Genomic DNA, 19,060 nt, shown 5'->3' with positions numbered 1-19,060 from the left:
CTGTAATCCCAGCACTTTGGGAGGCTGAAGCGGGCAGATTACCTGAGGCCAGAAGTTCAAGACCAGCCTGGCCAACATGGTAGAACTCCATCTCTACCAAAAAATAAATATATATATTAGCTGGGCGTGGTGGCATGTGTCTGTAGTCCCAGCTACTTGGGAGGCTGAGGCAGGAGAATCACTTGAACCTGGGAGGCAGAGGTTGCAGTGAGCTGAGATCGCACCATTGCACTCCTGTCTGAGCAACAAAAGCGAAACTCCATTTCAAAAAAAAGAAAAAAATAATTGTGGTAATGAAAGTAGTTAGTAAGTAAGTAACTGAAAGTAATGGCAAAAACCACAATGACTTTTGCACCAACCTGATATAAGAACACTGGTCACACTGGATTTGGGCCCAAACTAATGACCTCAATTTAACTTGATTCCATCTGCAAAGATCCAATTTCCAAATAAGGTGACATTTACAGGTATCAAGGGTTAGGATTTCAACATATCTCTTTGGGGGACACGATTCCACCAATAGCAGGTGGCAAATTTGCTAATTGCTAAAGAGAATTTAGAGTTGATGAGGTTCTTCCCATTGGTCTGTACATCTTCATTCCTTAGATAAGGAAGGCAAACATGTTTAACCTTTGGACTTGATTGTGGCTGGGATAATGATCTTCTAGTAGTTTTTCATTTAAGTTTTGTTTTGATATTTTTCAGGGTTTAAAAGAAATGGTATTTGCCTAGTCTTTAAATCTATTAACTCTTTATGTGCGTGTCACCCCCAAAAAAGTAAAATTACTAAGACTTTTTAGTTGGTCACTATTGCCTATGAAGTGAAAGACAAAAGAAGAGAGGCCACTGGGAGAATTAACTGAATTCTTACCAGAGGCGCTGTGTACAAAGAAGTTCACCAGATGGGAGGGGAAAAGTAGCTAATTCCTCTTTCAAGGAAACCTGGAATAGGACATTCCAGCCCTCTCTGTATCTTTAAAGTAGGAACGAAGTTTTGGTTTCAGAATATTGGCTTCCAAAGTTGTAAAGGTAAGATATGAGAGGAAGGGCAGTGGCTTACAGATCCATGCAGGCAAATGGTTCCTCCTCTCCCCATTCTTTAGCAAAAGGCCATTAAGAAAAAAAAAGTTGGCCAGGCGCAATGACTCACACCTGTAATCCCAGCACTTTAGGAGATCCAGGTAGGCAGATTGCTTGAGCCCAGAAGTTGGAGACCAGCCTTGGCAACTTGGTGAAACCCTGTCTCTACTAAAAATAGATAAAAGTCAGTTGGGCGAGGTGGCTCATGCCTGTAATCCCAGCACTTTGGGAGGCTGAGGCAGGGGGATCATTTGAGGTCAGGAGTTTGAGACCAGCACAGTCAACATGGCAAAAACCTGTCTCTACTAAAAATACAAAAAAAAGAAAAAAAAGCTGGGAGTGGTGGCCCATGTCTGTAATCCCAGCACTTTGGGAGGCTGAGGCAGGGGGATCATTTGAGGTCAGGAGTTCGAGACCAGCACAGTCAACATGGTGAAAACCTGTCTCTACTAAAAATACAAAAAAAAAGAGAAAAAAGCTGGGAGTGGTGGCCCATGCCTGTAATCCCAGCTACTGGGTGAGGCTGAGGCAGGAGAATAAGAGAATCACTTGAACCAGGGAGACAGAGATTGCAGTGAGCCAAGATCGCACCACTGCTCTCCAGCCTGGGCAACAGAGCAAGACTCTGTCTCAAAAAAAAAAAAGAAAAAAAAAGAAAAAGAAAAGAAAGAAAGAAAAAATTAGTGGGGCTTGGTGACGGACACCTGTACTCCCAGCTAATCGGGAGGCTGAGATGGGAGGATCACCTGAGCCTGGGAAGTCAAGGTTGCAGTGAACCATGATTGTGCCACTGCACTCCAGCCTGGGTGATGGGAGTGAAACCCTGACTCCAAAAAGAAAATGTTTTTAATTGACTAAGTTAAAAAGAAAACAAAAACAAAAACAAAAAAGCCACATTGCTCATGGATAGTATGACATTTATTTTTCTGGTTGTTTGTTTATGTATTAATATCAAAAATCACCAGTTATGGAGCACATATTAAATCCTACTACTGCTTGTTTTGTGAACAAGATTTTATTGCACACAGCCACTCCTATTAGATGTTTTTGTCTATGACTGCTTCTCACTATCGTGGCAGAGTTGAGTGTTACCCAAAGGGCCTGAAGTATCTACTATCTGGCCCTTAATAGAAAAATAAAGGTCACACTTTTTTAGACATCTACATAAGGAATTAGAAACTAAAGAACACCACAATACACCAAACACCCTACACATGGATTACAGGTAGTAACTTGCAATGAATTTCTTGGTATCACCATTTCTTTGACAAATCTATGAGCTTAGTGATAAAAACTTGGCATTAGTGCTCATTAGAAAAAGCCAAGTAGGGTTTAAACAACTGAAAATCCCTAGTAATCACAAGAATAAGGATGCCAAAAATTAGTTGAGGTACTATTAAGAATCACAACCCCAGAACTGCTAGAAAAAGAGAGACTGAATCACAGTCTAGCAGAGCTTTCCAGGATTAAAGGAGGAGATGAAAACCCTCTCCTTACCCTTGTTTATAACCACATTTTGTGTTAGGATGAAATTTGGCACAACTTCTGCCTGCTATTATTCTTGTAATTTTCCCATCCTTTTTCTGGAACACTGAACTATGGGAGGGTACACCCAACATTGCTGGAGACACCATGCCCTTCACAGGGTCCTCCCAAAGCGCTCCAGACACCAGCACCCTGGATAAAGCACCTGCCACTTTGTCCCAGGGGCTGAGGCTTCTCTCCAGTCTCCTGCATCTACCCCATTTTCAAGCCCTCTTGCTTTGGTCTCATGTGCCCACACTTTCAACCCAAACTGTGCCTTTCTGGCCAGTCTCTATGGATGAATACCTCAGCTGAACTGTCTACCTGGCTTTCCATAAGATCATCTTTGGTTCCAGGATCTATAATAAAAGCACCAGACCTGATCGATCCCAGTCTGCTCTGACCTCATCATTTTTCCCCTAAGGGCACAAATGTCCGGTCTCTAGCACTAAGCCACAGGGACATCTACATAAAATGGTGGCTGTTTCCGTTTTGCTGAATCTGTCTTTCGATGACAATTTCTGGGTTAACTCATCTCAGAACATACCAGAGCCTGAAGGATCTGCTGATCCTTTATATCCTAGGAGAATAAATGAATTAGCAGATATACAGCTCTTAGAAGTGTGCCTGACTAGAATAAGTATCTTATATGTTAGCCATTATTTGATCAAGGTCTCAGCCGGTGATTGTAGTTTCTTAGTGCTACACGGTGTTCAGAGAGACTCTAGAACCTAGCATCTTCCCCTAAAAGCATGATTTATCTTTGGTTGCTGAAATGTTAGTTTTGTCTAGGATCTCTTTTGAGTATTTCTTAATTCCTGTTTTTAAGTAGAGAAGAAAGTCTTTGGAAATGTGATTTTAAGTAGAATGAGAAGGCAAGAATACCTGTAGTATTTGTTTGTATTTTATTTTTAAGCCACGGAAACAATTTTGTCAATAAATAGGTGATCCTTAAACCTTCAAAAGCTTCGTCTAAAACAGAAGCATTGTTTTCATTTTCTTAATAGATGTCTTTTACCATTTTGCATGCAGCCAAAAATATATTTCCCCAATACTAGCACAGAAAGAACTGCTAAAAGTGAGAGATATCCTGTTTATTCAGGGTTACTGCAGTCCCTTGGGGCGAGGACCATCTATTTTCATGTACTGCTAAACTGTCCATGATTATGATGTGCTGGGTGTTTTTTGCTCATTTCTCATGCTTCATATCTCTCTCTTGCTGATTTCTTGCCTTTTGAGCTCTTCAGCCAGCTGGCTGTGGTGGACAGGGCTGTAGGAAGGAGTGTAATAGAAATCAGGAAGTGAAGATGCTGATTCCCACACAACTGCCAGACTGGGAACGAGGCTGTCTTAAAGATCATTTGGGCAAAACACACGCTATACTGTTCCTGACATTATCTGTCAAGTGTCCGATCCAGAAGTAGCAAAGTGGGATGGATAATAATTAGTGGGTCTATAGGGACCATAATGATAGCTTGGTGGCCACTGGGAAATTTCAGTCAGTGAGCATGGCTCCTGATATGAGATAATGTGTGATCTTTAGACTCAGGTCTCTTTTAGAATAGCTGAAGCTGGCATTGGGCCCATATATGCCTCCAGGTAAAGGACATTCCAGAGGCATTTTGTCCAATACAAAGCCTGGAAGATTCCTCATATCTTGTACTAGATGTATTGTTGCCCTTGTTATATATCATAAATATCCATCTTCCGCATTAGATTCTGAGCTCCTTCAGGGTTAAAGTCATATAATTTTCATGTTTAGTTCCCCAATGCCCAGCAAGCAATTTATTAATCAATCAACCAATTTTATGAAAAACAAAAAACAAAACAAACAAACAAACAAACCACTGTACTTCATACCTGAATTAGACCAAACAGTTGAAACACTAATGGGACATTAGGACTCCTCCAGGGGGAATTAAAAGTGGTATCTCCCTTTCCTCTGTCCCATTCTCTTGAGTCATTTGCGAATGAGCTGGGAATGTTAGTCCCCCTCTTGCCTTAAAATGGAAAGGCTCTGGATGTAGGGCCCTGGAATAGTAATTAGAACTAACTTTCCCCATCCACCCACCCACTACGTGACACAAACTGCCTTCAAACCTGGCTGGAGAGATTCACCCAAATGCTTATTGTCATCTATTGCATCATCTTCTAGGAAAGAAGAAAATTGCTTCCATATCTCCATGGCCCTAAATGGTCTTTATCTAATCTGACCAAAGTCATCTCTTGGCCTTTTGATGCCAACAGCATTGGCCATCCTTGCTGCACCCAGGGTCACCCTGACCAAACACTCTGGAAGTGTGCGTGATTCATCAGGTCCCACCTTCTGGAAGTTACAACAGTAGTATGGGTAGGACAATAGGACAGAGTTACAGCAATAGCAGTGGCCAACCTGCATTGCAGAGAACCAAAACTGCAAGTTCTATTTCCATTCTCCATCCAAACAAATACTGTATTTTTAAAAAATAAATAAATAAATCCAGATATGCCTTCCAGTTCCTTGACCTTAATCTCTCACTCTGGATCTGTTTAGATTCTGTGCCCTTCATGTAGCTATTTACGACCCACTGGTTTACTATCTCGGTCTGATGTTCTAGACTCTGACATATGGTCAAATATTTCATCAAATATTTGATACATGAATGAAGAGGAGACTTTAAGACTTTCAAAAGGATAAGAACCAGAGGCTAGGCATGGTGGTTCATACCTGTAATCCCGGCACTTTGGGAGGCCAAAGCAAGTGGATCACTTGAGGCCAGGAGTTCGAGACCAGCCTGGGCAACATGGTGAAACCTCACCACTATTAAAAATACAAAAATTAGCTGGGCACAATGGCAGGTGCCGGTAATCCCAGCTACTCAGGAGGCTGAGGCACGAGGATCACTTAAACTTGAGAGGCAGAGGCAGAGTCTGCAGTGAGCTGAGATTGCACCACTGCATTCCAGCCTGGGCAACAGAGCAAGAACCTGTCTCAAAAAAAAAAGGATAAGAACCAGAGCAGCAAACTCAACCCTGATACATTGCCATGTATCTCAGAAATATCTACCTGGATGTTAAAAGGGTAAATAGAAAGAGTTCACGCTCCATATTCCCCTGGTTAAATTGAGACATTATAAGACGGATGTGGGAAATAGAAGAGAACGAATTATGAGGTGTGCTGGCCCAAAGCCACATGCCTTGTGGGGAAACAAATTCTTTGACCACCCTCAACAACAGTGACTCCCAACCTCCTTGGAATTTTGGCACCCTATCATTATGTACTTGATGATCCAGTCTTGATTTGACAACCTCCACTCCCGCACTTGGCATGAAAAAAGTTATGCAGCATAGATTTATTTCATTTTTTCCTAATGAATGTGAATGAACATGACTTTTATTGCAAGCATTTTATAGCCTTTCTTGAAACAACTTGCATCATCCTGGCTAAATGGAACACAATTTTTCAAAAAAATAAACTTGAGCAGTCGTGTAGCTAACACAACACTACAGTTAGTAAGACAGCATGACGGCAACAGCCCCAAGGAAATAGACAGCAATCCTGGTTTCAGTGAGGGAGACAATGTGAGAGAGGGAGAGCTCCCAGTATACCTGAACATGTTTTCTGCAAATAGATTCCCGAACATCTCCTCACATCCTTCCAGTAAGTTTTCCAGTAAGCCTTCCAGTGAGCCTTCACTTGAGCCAGTTTCAGTTTGTTTTCCATCCCTGCAAACAAATGATCCTGGTCTAGACCATGCTGAATTGGCACTCAGAAAAAGATAAACAGAGACCAGTAAAAAGCCTTGGCAGACCCATAATCTACCTTCTCTCATCAGCCCCTCAGAGCACAATACCTTGCTGGAAGTGGAGGAGTGAGACAGAGGTTACTTCGGTGTCTGGGATCATGTATGTGCCGCCTGGTTTTCCTATAACCAGCTCTGACACTTCTGCCTAACAGAGCCATCTACCCATATCTGAAATCCCTAACTCTAAAGTAAAGATAACATTTTTCTTGGCTTCTTTGGCTGATATCTTTGGATAGAGCAAAGGAAAAAGAGATCAACAACACGGAGAGGAAAGATGAAACAAAACATGGAGAACTGTGTAAATGTATCCCCACCCAAACAAGCACACTTCATTCTACAGAGCACACAAAGAAAAGATCCTGGAGTTAGAAAAAGACTCTGTTACAGCAGAGTAAATACATGCTGGGCTTTTCAACAAAAATTTCTTTGCCCTACAGACAGGTCTGGCTGCCTAATTTCTGCTATTAAACAAGCTCCAACTTGATCTGGACTTCATGAGGAAATGTGAAATTTGAACCTTTTTATTTCCCCAGCTTTTTTCCGTGCTCTCACTTTATTTTGGTTACTGCCTTGACTTCCACCCCCAGGTGCTATAACTGCTTTATTTCCTCCTGCCCATAGCCTGTTCAACACATGGCGGTTGCTGGTCCATTTTCTCGAAGCACTGCTTTCTGCCATATAACCGTGGGTGGTACCAGTTTGTACAGGCAGTGGCAGTGTAGGCAGGAGGCGTTGGTTTCAACAGGGTGACAGCACACAGCTAAGCAGCCAGTGCCTTCTCTGGGCCTCAATTTCCTCATGTATGAAATAGATATTTCCTCACTAGTAGGGTTGTTGAGGGGATCAAATGAGAGAGCAAATGCAAAGCTCCTGGCTCAGGGGCAAGCACACAGCAGTACCCGCTAGGAGGATCCTGGCCTTCCCTCTGGAGGTGACAAAGTACCTGCTCCTGAGAGTTCAAGTAAGTGGGTCCAAAAGTGCATGGAATTTGAGACAGGTTTATAAAACAGTGGGTAGAGGATGAAGGACTCATGCTCAGGAAGAACTTCTCTGCCCTCACATCCCACTATCCCAGTACATGAACAGAATGTGCTTTTAGAACCCCATCATGGGCTCAGATGAAAACCTCTGAGAAGATTCAGGAAGCCATTCAGCCAGAAAGGCTGAAGGAAGGCAAACAGCAGAACTCAACACTTTCAGCATAATGGTCAAAACAGAACTCTGCAGATAAACCTTAATTGTAAAACAAAATTGGTGAAAGAAAAATGGGTGAATTAATGGGGATTCTAATTTAATAAAGTTAGAATTAACTACTGCCAAGTTAAAAGGAAGTTTAAAGTCAGTCTTATTATAAATGATTAGTCCACTCAGTCCTCTGCGGGAACCAAAATTCTCCTTAACATGTTAGGGAAATTAAATTTGTTATTTAGAACCTGTGATAAATCTCTTACACTCTTTGTTGGAAAAAACTTTAAATGCATCATTTATTGAAATTAATTTTCTTTCATTAAATAACCTTTGATTCCAAGAAATAGCAAACCTTTTAACTTTTAACCTACAAGCTAAACAGCCAAATCCAGATAGTAAATTTGAGTTAATTTAGCTGATGATATGGCTGGAAATTTTATTCTCAGAGATATCTTAGAAGATACAAATCTATTATTGTTAATGTGAGAAGAGCAATGTATATGCATATTATTATGTCAATCTTATTTGGTTGTAGTTTTAAAATTTAGCTAGTTATTCTCACAGAATTTTCCATAAAGAATTAAGAAGCCTCCTAGGTTTTATTTAAAAACTTAATAACATAACTTAATAACATAAGCTACATAGAGGTGAAAAAGATAAATGGAAAACAAAAATAAGTAGCTAAACTACAACTAGGAATTAATCCAATAAAAAAATTTTTTAATATACAAAGCTATTTTGCGACCTTGGTAACACCTTTTTAACCAGGTAAGGAAAAAATAGTTTGACTTTTTATAAATATATAATATTTAACTTTTTGCTCTTTCCAGTTTAAACTTTGCCTGTTTGAAGGACATTCCAAAAATATTTCAGTACACTTCTTAAAAACCTTCTAATGCGTCTTCTTAGAATGTCATATGTTATTGCCAAATTAAATTACTGTTTTACTACCTGACAGCTTGAAAACAAGGACTATCATGTTATTAGAAAATCTTGCAAGAAAATAAATCTCAGCAATAATGTGAACTCATGGAAGTGACAGAATTTTTTAGAGACAGATATATAGATACATCTATATCAAATTTATATTTTTTTAGAGATGGAATCTTGCTATGTTGCCCAGGCTGGAGTGCAGTGGCTATTCACAGGTACAATCTAGGCGTATTACAGCCTTGAACTCCTGGCCTCAAGTGATCCTCCTGCCATAGCCTCCCAAGTAGCTGGGACTACAGACATGCCCTACTGTGCCCAGCTTTATCTATAGTTTTTAAAGTGGAAAATTTCTGCAGGAATTTCTTGCAAGTTCCTGTTTACATGCCTCTAAGACTTCAAATATACCCTACCCTCCAACTTAATATACTATTCTTTTATTTAAATGATTTTCCCAGTACAGTTTTAGTTTTATTGGCTGTGTGGTTTTGGTCCCAACAAAAGCAGTTACCTTGTAAATTTCAGAAACATATATCTACTAGGTCAATTCAGCACTCACAATCTTAGATTTTCTAACCAAGTCCTGCTTTCAAATATTCAGTATCATATTCTGTCCCACTGAGTCATCAAAGTATCCCAGAAATTCCAGCATTTTGGCAAAAAACAGCACATTCTAATAAAATATATGTTAACTCAAATATACCTTCAAGACACAGACGGTGATGAATCACAAGCTGAAAAATACTTTAGTTAGAAGTAGACCTAGTATAACATTTTTTGAACCCGACATTGTACTAATTGATAAAATGATTTTTTTTTCCTCTAGTCTGTATAAAACTCTTGGTAAGATTTCCAGTATGTCAGCTAAAAATGTCAATGTCAACAATATTTGCCTTGGTATCCCCAACATAAGACAAAACAGTTGTTCAATGAATAGTGTTTTGAGTGCTTCTTTGTTGACTATGTACTGAACACTGTTAAGCACTAAGAACATAGTTATTAACAATCCCCATAGAGCTTTCAGCTTTTTTCATTTTTGTATCTACTTAGGGAAAATTTCCAACATCTACAAAAGTGGACAGAATGGTATCATAAAGTCTCACATACTAGTGCCCAGTTTTAATAATTATCAACTCATCACCAATCACAACTCCACTCCATATTAATTTGAAAGCAAATCCCAGACATCCTAACATTTCATCTATAAATATCCAATATTTGATCATGGGTTTAGAGATAAGCCTATCAGTATTATGCCACCTAAAAACCCCAATAATTTCTAAATGTTATAAAATATTCAGTCGGTATTTAAATATCCCTGATTGTCTCATAAACTTTTTGAACAGTTTTTTTGTTTGTTTTGTTTTGTTTTGTTTTTCGCTCAGCTCCACACTTTGCAGTTGGTTGACATCTCTTAAGTTTCATTTAATCTATAGTTCCCCGTCTGCCTTAGTTTGAGTTCCTCCAGAAATACATCTAAGACAGGATTCAAGTACAGGTAGTCAATTTGGAAAGTGCAGTGTACACCATAAAGGAGACAGCATGTGATACAAGAAAAAGCAACCCAAACCCCTAGAGGTTGAGCTGTTAAGCAATTTACCAGTGGGTGACTGAAGCTTAATCCTTCGGGGAAGTTCTTGAAAAAGGGATAAACATACACCCACCTCAGAATTATGTCCCTGGGAGTTGAAGGAGCTTGGGTATGTAATCATCCACTTTATTTAATCATTGGTTAAGGGTTGCTTCTGGGGTTGTTAATTGCTTGGCATTTCTGGCGTTCTGCGGTTCAGGAGGAAAAAAAAAAAGCTCTTAGGCACCAAAAGGCAGCTACTGACAGTTGGGAGCAAGGCTGAGCACAGTGAAGGGCACAGAGGATATGGGTGGGCACCAAGAGCATCTGCCACTTCCTCCCCCTAGTCCCTTCTTGCCATGTATATGGTGAAGAAACTAGGTCAGTTTGCCCTGCAGAATTTCCAGAATTGTGGATTTTGCTAATTGCATCCATGTGGTGTCTATTGTTCATATGTTTGCTGTCTTCTGCATTACCTGTGCCCTCACTCCCTAATAGGTAATTTGATCACTTATAATTGGAACTTTTTGCAAGAAGACACCATTGGTGATAGTGACAGGACTTTTGTTAGCAGGTGCCCAGTTGTTTCTCTTAGTGTGATGTTAGATATTTAGCCTAAATCCACTATTTCATTCGAATGTGCAAATACTCGAAATCTCATTCCTTAATCATGTATTAGCAAGAATACTTCATAACAGAGAAACTTCCTTTGTCAACTATTTGGTTACTCTGTGGTACAGTTAGTACAGGAAAGGTAGGATTTACATTTGACCCTTTCCTTGTATTTACCAGTTCTCAAAATAATGAGCTCATTTCCCAGAACCCTCTATAGGTGACCAAGAAAGAGTTCTTTTATGAATGCACGGATTTAAACAAAGCTGCCATGTCTCAATCCCTGATTCAAATTGTCTCTTTTTTGGCCACTGAAGTTTGGCCAGATATTCAAATTGGATTCTGAGTCCTTTCTGACACGACTTTAGTGGTCAATGAAATGTTCTTGTTTTGTGGTGTGACAATGTGTTCCAAGACTGCTGTGGTTTCAATGTGTTCTCACAAAATTCATGTGTTGAAATTTAATCTCTATTGTGGTGACGTTGGGAGTTAAGACTTTTGGGGAAGTGATTCAGCCGCGAGACATGGATTAGTACCTTGCAAAAAGGCTACAGGGAACTAGCTTAGGCCCTTTTTCCCCTTCTGACTTCTGCAATGTGAGGACACAGCGTCCATCCTCTTCAGAGAATGCAGCAGAAAGGCGCCATCTTCGAAGCAAAGGCTGGGTCCTTTCTAGACACTGAACTTGCTGGTGCCTTATTCTTGAACTTTTAGCCTCCAGAATTGTGAGAAATAAAGTTGTGATTTTTATAAATTGCCCAGTCTCAGGTATTTTGTTATAACAGCACAAAAGAACCAAGATAAAGGCCTTCTTGAATTTTTTGCTCCCCAGTCTTCAAATTAGCTGACTTTCCAAGAATATGGATTCCTTTTAGTGGAAAATTGTATGAGAAACTACAGTCTGGGTGTTATGGGAACTCACTGCTCCTGAGCTGGTCATTGTTTCTAGGCCTTTTTAGCAGGCAGAGCTAGGATATAAGTTGTTATTTTGTTTTGTTAAGAGAAAACACATCATGAGCTCATACTGATGTTTTCAATTCAAGTTTAGGATTATAGGGTTTGCACTTCTTCGCTTTTATATTTTTTTCTCATACTTACAACTTAGTTCTTAACAATATAAGTACTTATTTGCCATATCCTGTAATATATACCATAGTTTCAGAATAGCAGTGCCAGTATTATTATAAACACCATGATAATTGAAAGTGGCATAAAGTGTATTTGCATTTTTTTTTTTATTCTTAGGGTATATCCCACTAGGTTTGTATGTTAAATCTCTGTTGTTGTTTTTTTAAAGTTACTTGATATAGTTCTTCTCTGTGTAGTTAAGCAACTAGTTCAATACAGTAATTTTTATTTTCCTTTCAGTTTTTAGAAATTTTTTGTTAATTTGATTTGATAATTATGTAAAATCTTTGCATCATTCCAAAGTCAAACTTACAAAACAAGGTATAATCAGGAAGTTTTGTTTTTAATCCATGTTTTCTCTACTCCGTTCCCATATAGGTAACCAATTTTTAATTTTTGTTCAGTTTTGTTTTGTTATACCCTTGTTTTGTTGTTTTTGTTGTTTTGAGACAGGGTTTTGCTCTGTCACCCAGGCTGGAGTGTAGTGGCATGATCCCAGCTCACTGCAGCCATGACCTCCTGGGCTAAAGTGATCCTCCCACCTCAGCCTCCCAAATAGCTAGGACCACAGGTGCCTGCCACCATGCCCAGCTAACTTTTTTTTTTTTTTTTTTTGGTAGAGACAATGTCTCACTCTGTTGCTTAGCCTAGTCTCAAACTCCTGGGCTTAAATGATCCTCCACCTCCACCTCCCAAAGTGCTGGGATTCCAGGCATGAGCCACCACTCCTGGACTGTTGTGATTTTTAATATATGTATATTCATATTCTTGTTACCTGTTTTGGATAAATGGTAGCACATTGTATATTTGCCTCCATTTTTGCTTTTTTCATATAACAATGCATTCTGCAGAGTATATAAAAATAGAAACATATTTGGAGACTCCTCATTTATAGTTGCACAGTTCTCCATTGATAGGTATGTTCTACCAACAAACATTTGGGTTATTTCCACCATTTTGTTGTTATAAAGTGTTGTTATGAATATTGTCTTATGGATTACATATAAACTTTAAAGTTTCAAAAACAAATACTCTGACTTCATTTTAGAAATTGTTAGATAACTCATGGATTGGAGACTTGGTTTAAACTTTTCTTAGTGTATGTTAGTTTTGATCATATGAATGTGGCTTCTACATGTTCTCATTTTTATTACATAGTAAAATTTTCTCTGTGTCCCAGTGGTATGATCAGCTACTGCAAATGATCCATGGTTGCATGAAAAGGTATATTCTCCACTTTTAAAATACAAAATTCAAGATCTGCCTACTCATTCAATCTTGTTTTACTTTTTAGTCTTTCCCAGATCTTGAGAAAAATATTTTAATGTCTTTTATAACAATTATATTTCTGTCAATTTTCCATTTTAAGGTTGTAGTACTATAGAGGCTCATGAATTTTACATCTCTTTTATGGATTACATCTTTTATCAATATAAAATGATTCTTTTTTCTGTCAAATTATTTTTGTTTTGAGAGACACTAACATTATTTACCTTTACTAATATTATTACCTTTGTCTCTTTCTTTCTTTTCTTCTTCCTTCTTTCTCCCTCAAGCCCTGGCCATTATAATGTTTACCTTTATTAACCTTCACAGCAGAAGAACAGCTATCCACTTTTTTGGTTGGTAAAGGTCTTGTGTTCCCGGATCACGGAGTAGGCATAAACCTCTCTCAACTTCCAGCAAGATTTTTCATGTCAGGGACACAGCTTTTGACGGTTCCTGACAGGGATATTTAGTCAAGCTCCGTAAGATTTTCACTTAGCAATGCTTCCTCCCAGATTCCGACTGCCACTCAAACTTCATTTCCAGTGTCATGGTTATGTGGATTCATCACTTTTCAGTGTCTTCATGACTCTGTATAAAATTAGGAAAAGTTGCAATGGAGTACATTTCCATTTTAAACTGAAAGCCAACTTATCATGTTTTTGACATTCTCTGCTATTTGGTAATATGGTTTTAAAATTAACTTTGTATCACAAAACTGTATTTTAAAGAGAACTTACTAGCTGAGTGTAACACACAAAAGGAGATGATAAAATCTCCTTGTATTAGAGATGATAAAATTTACTTACAGATTTTTATTCTGTGAATGTGAATATTTCATACCTAATAAAAACACATGATTTTGTCTTTTCACTTCTGGGCACATTGAGAAGCAATATTGTTAGATTAAGAACTTTGGATGAATTGGAGGTGTCAACAATGATAATTCAATTTCAATGAAGATTTGCAATGAAATTTGGGGAAAAAAATTCGTTATTGAGCAAACTGAGTTCTTCAAACAATACTAGTAGATCAATATGCTGCTGACTTTAAAATTCAAGTCTTTTATTAACCAATAAAGGTAGTTTGTTACATTTTTATTTCTTGTCATATATTTTAGTATTCTTTAAAAAGTCTATTTATTAATGTGCTTTAACTTATAATCTTTGAAAGACCTTTATCTTTAAAAAATTTAAAGAGATTCCTCAGGCAAAATGTCCCAATTTGCCACTCGGAAAATGTTAGCATCATTCTTTAAGACTATACATGAAAACTCAACTATCTTGCAAATGGAAAAATTGAGTCTCCAAGTCACAAGAGTATTTTTTTTACTTTTTATTTTGAAATAATTTCAAATTTATAGAAAAGTTACAAAAATAGTAGATAGAAGCCTGTATACCCTTTACCCAGATTCATCAAATGTTAACATTTTGCCCCATTCACTTTCTCAATCTCCTTTCATTGGCACAAGAAACTGAGGCACAGAGAGGTTAAGTAACTTGGCCAAAATCATACTACTAGAGTATGGCAAACCTGAACTTCAACCTGTCTGGCATGAGAGGCTTCCATCAGTTCCTTCTCCGCTCAAGTAAACTTCATCAAGTCTTACAGGCATTCAGTCTGGTAAGTGAGTACCTGGTCTTTATGATAAGTTGTCACATGGTTATGATATTATGAAATATGTATTTGGGCTTGCTCCTGTTTCTTGACATACAGTTTCTAAAACCCTTGGGAATCTCCAAAGTGATGAGTGTCTTTGATATGCTGTGGAGATTACTGATGCCTAGGGACCCCTAAGTAGCTTCCGTATGGGGGCTGGTCACCAGAAAGACCAAGGCATGATTAGACAGTTGGGACTTAAAGTCCCACCAATCAACCTTCACCTCCAGGGAAGAAACAGGGGCTGACCAATGGCTCATGACTTAATCAATCATGCCTACATGATGAAGCCTTCATAAAAACTCAGAATGACCAGGTTCAGGAGCTTCTGGATAGCTGAACGTGTGGAAAGTCCTGGAGGGTGGCACATGCAGAGAGGGCATGGAAGCTCCGTGCCCCCTCCCACATGCCTTGCCTATGCATCTCTTCCTCCTGGCTGTTCATCTGTATCTTTTTTAGTATCCTTTATAATAAACCAGTAAACAAAAATAAGTGTTCCTCTGAGTTGAGTTAGTCATCCTAGCAAATTAATTGAACCCAAGGAGAGAGTAGTGGGAATCTTGACTTATAGCTGGTCAGCAGAAGCAGAGGTGACAACCTGTAACTTGTGATCGGCCTCTGAAGTGGCGGCAGTCTTGTGGGGTAGAACCCTTATTCTGTGGGATCTGATGCTATCTCCAGATAGATAGTGTCAGAATTGAATTAAATTATAGTACACATAGCTGATATCTGCTAGGGAATTTATTGGTTGCTGGTGGGGAGAAATCCCTATATATTTCGGAGACTAGAGGTGAAATGCTCTGTGTTGGCTGTGTAAAAAATGGTTTGGTTTGGTTTTTCCTTAGTGAGTTTTTCCTTCTAACTTACTGGTGTAGGTAAAAAAACCCATAAGAAAATGTCCTCCTCTAACTTTGTAAGCCCCACATTCTACATCTGAGCCAGGTAGGAAAAGGAGACCCAGAGGAGCAATAAGTTAGCAACAGACAACAGTGCCCTGAAAGCAGGAAATGGCAGTGTCTGGACAAATTGTCACGGTCATATTAAGCAAGTTAAGTATTTACTCAGCTGGCAGGAGTATTACATTTTTAATTGTTACCCACTTTAACCAATATTTAGCTAGTGTCCTCTGCATATGGAGGACCATATTAAGCATTTTGGAAAAAACCCAAATGCAAGACAGGATCTCGGGGAGCAATATACACTCATGAAAAAAATAACCTTAAGCATATTTACCAAGAAGTATACATGTGTTGCTAAATTAGTATTATACCAAAAAATTAAAAACCCCCACTGTTCACACAAACCCTGAGAAGCCATTACAGTAGGGAAAGTTTAAGAAGCTATGCTTCTCCTTGATGGTGTAAGGTTTTAAATGGGTTTAGAAAACTAAGGGGCTATGTGGAGTTAAGAGTGCCATGAATGGGGTAAAGATGCAGAGTGGGAGGAAACAAACGTATGTGGACCTAGAAGAGAGGAAAGTCATAGGCTCACCTTGGAAGGCTGAAGGAGGCTGACACCATGTTGGATGATCAAAAATCAGCATTAACTCATTCACCAGATGGGTTGGAATAATGCAGATGAACTCCGGGTCACAGGTGTCAGGATGGGGAGACTGTCTCAAAGCAGGGGAGGCTTTGGGCTTGGGAGTTTTGTTTTACTTTTTGACAATGTTAACGCAACTAAGTAACTATGAAAGAGAAGTATGAAAACAGCCCACTGGCTCAAGGTCAGAAGGAAAGTATGGAAGGCTTTAGAGAAAGTGATGTGTTCATAGGTGGTGAAGCTGAAGTCAGGTGGCAGCAAGTTCAGGTGGAAGTGGATGATGAGGAAATGGAGGTGGAAAGGTAGATTTCCCCCACTCTATACATTTTTTTCATGGATAGATGTAGAAAATGAAATGATAATTAGACACTGAAGTGAGGTCAAGGAAGGAGTATTTTTTAAGTAAGGAGACAACACTACAGACTGGCCACAAATTCCCTGAGACTGTGTCTAACCAGAGCTGTTAGATATTAATATAAAATCAGCTCTCGGCTGGGCACAGTGGCTCTTGCTTATAATTCTAACATTTTGGGAGGCTGAGGTGGGCAGATTGCTTGAGCCCAGAAGCTCTAGACCAGCCTTGGCAACATGGTGAAACCTCATCTCTACAAAAAATACAAAAAATAGCTGGGTGTGGTGGCAGGTGCCTGTAGTCCCAGCTACTCAGGAGGCTTCGGTGGGAGGATCACCTGAGCCCAGGAGGTCGAGGCTGCAGTGAGCCATGATCATGCCACTGCACTCCAACCTGGGTGGCAGAATGTCTCAAAACAAACAAACAAACAAAAAATCAACTTTTAAGGACTGCTTCTATGACTTCTGTCATTAGGAAAATGTTCAGAAGTAATAGGAAGTATGAGAAACATGAACATTTGTGCAGAAAAGGAGGAATCATAGAAATAAAACTTCAGACTGTTGTGCAAATGGGCACATTGCATATGCTTAAAGTTAAAAGGGAGGAACCAGGGGAATGTGATCAGATTAAAATAGCAAAGCAATTAAAAATTTTACATACGAAGCTTAAAGGCAAACTTAAGAGATTGTAGTAACCACAGCAGGCATAGTCGGCACTCAGTAGGTGTTTACTCTGTGTAGGATGATGTTACTGTAGAAGCAAAGGCCCTACTGGCAGATCCAAAGCACAGGTGGAGACACTGACTTTTTCATCACAGCTCAGAGTTTTGATAAAGAATAGAGATGGATTTATTTACTAACTCAATAAAACACTGCTAAACACTAGGGGTACAGAGATGAATTTAATATGGCTCCTTCCCTCAAGGAGCTCCTGATCCAATAGAACAAGCAGACGCTAGAGTCCAATGAGACACTAGCTACCAAGAGCAAGGGCAAGAAACATTAGATATAGGGTTCCACCCTGATATAGTTTGGATCTGTGTTCCTGCCCAAATTTTGTGTTGAATTGTAATATCCGGTGTTGGAGGTGGAGCCTGGTGGGAGGTGATTGGATCATGTGGGCAGATTTCTCATGAATGGTTTAGCAGCATCCCCTTTGTCCTGCCCTTGGAACAATGAGTTATCTGTCAGATCTGGTAGTTAAAGAGTGTGTGGCACCTCCCCCTCGCTCTCTTCCTCCTGCTACTGCCATGTGAGATACCTGCCCCTACTTTGCCTTCTTCTATGATTGGAAGCTTCCTGAGGCCACCTCAGAGTCAGAAGCCGCTATGCTTCCTGTACAGCTTGCAGAACCGTGAGTCAATTAAACCTTTTTTCTCTATAAATTACCCAGTATCCGGTATTTCTTGATAGCAATGTGAGAGTGGACTAATACTCACCCAGTAGACTCCCCAGAGCCTCCGGTCTTCTAGCCCTCTTTTATCAGGAGAGGATGCTGGATCAATCCTGCTGCTCTTTGGCATTCTGGGCACTGTGCTGCTGTGAAGATGCCTCTAACACCTCCCCACCCTAGTGAGATCATCATCATTGATTGCTGCAGTTGCATCCCTGCTGTCACCACCACTTCCACCACAGGTGACCAATCTTGCCAGATGGACCTTGCTGTTATTACCAACAACTTTGAGGGGTCTATACCTCACCAATGTTGGAGCTCTCTTATTGGTGTCCACAGTGGTTGGCTGGCTCCTAAAGATTTTTTGTGTGTGTGTAATTCTCTCTCTAAAGCAACTTGAAATACCTCTACTGTGTTCAACTTTGAATGAGTTTTGTAATCACCTAGTAGATGGGATTAGGAAACATACAAACACATATTCTCACTCTTTACTCATTAACCTGAGTTTCACTGTTCTGATCCCTGAGCATCAATCCCCAACTCCTCCATGTCAAATCCAGTCCAGAGTCCTCAAGGCAGCCAGGCAGACTTGGCTTTCCCCAGGGACCCCAGGCCTATGTGCTTTGCTATTTTATTATGTAAGAAGGAAAAGCACCTAAAATGTGAGCGTTAGTGAATGAAAGGTGATTGTGTGACGATACCTCCAAACTTACACCAGCAAAAGAGAGGAAATAAAAGTTAAGTTCTCCACATGTCCTTTTTACTAGAGAATCCCAAATCACTGTGACTCAGCACCTGTACTTTGTGGTCATTTGTACCTGATACTAATTCTATTGTGACTCAGACGTTGCTCCAAACAAGTTTCCTTGTCACATCTCGCCACTGTTGTTAGGAAAACACGTTCAATGCAGGGGAACATATTTGTTATGCTAGAAGCAAAGAGGGAGAGAGCGAGTGCACAGCAGAAGCAGGTAGTCATCCAGTAGAGATCAAAGTTCCCTTGCAAAGGGAATTTGTCATTGGTGCACACTC

The 19,060-nt window shown here is 39.6% G+C and overlaps 1 long non-coding RNA gene across 3 annotated transcripts; it reads right to left on the bottom strand.

Annotated features, from left to right (window-relative positions):
• Nucleotides 1-3,492: 3,492 nt before the first annotated feature.
• LOC104006859 (uncharacterized) lies at nucleotides 3,493-18,448 on the bottom strand. 3 transcript variants are annotated; one of them, XR_008548530.2, is made up of 5 exons: nucleotides 18,075-18,448; nucleotides 13,329-13,674; nucleotides 10,172-10,286; nucleotides 6,193-6,309; nucleotides 3,493-3,874 (listed from the first exon to the last, which is right to left on the bottom strand). It is a non-coding gene; the product is annotated as an uncharacterized LOC104006859 (long non-coding RNA). The 3 variants fall into 3 exon arrangements; XR_002944242.3 differs by having other exon boundaries at nucleotides 13,396-13,674; nucleotides 18,075-18,446; XR_680812.5 differs by lacking the exon at nucleotides 10,172-10,286 and having other exon boundaries at nucleotides 13,396-13,674; nucleotides 18,075-18,441.
• Between the last annotated feature and the right edge of the window lie 612 nt (nucleotides 18,449-19,060).

Source organism: Pan troglodytes, chromosome 5, assembly GCF_028858775.2.
Source record: "Pan troglodytes isolate AG18354 chromosome 5, NHGRI_mPanTro3-v2.0_pri, whole genome shotgun sequence".
Classification (NCBI taxonomy): Eukaryota; Metazoa; Chordata; class Mammalia; order Primates; family Hominidae; genus Pan; species Pan troglodytes.
Note: the sequence above shows the minus strand (reverse complement) of the source record. Positions and strands in the feature narration are given on the sequence as shown.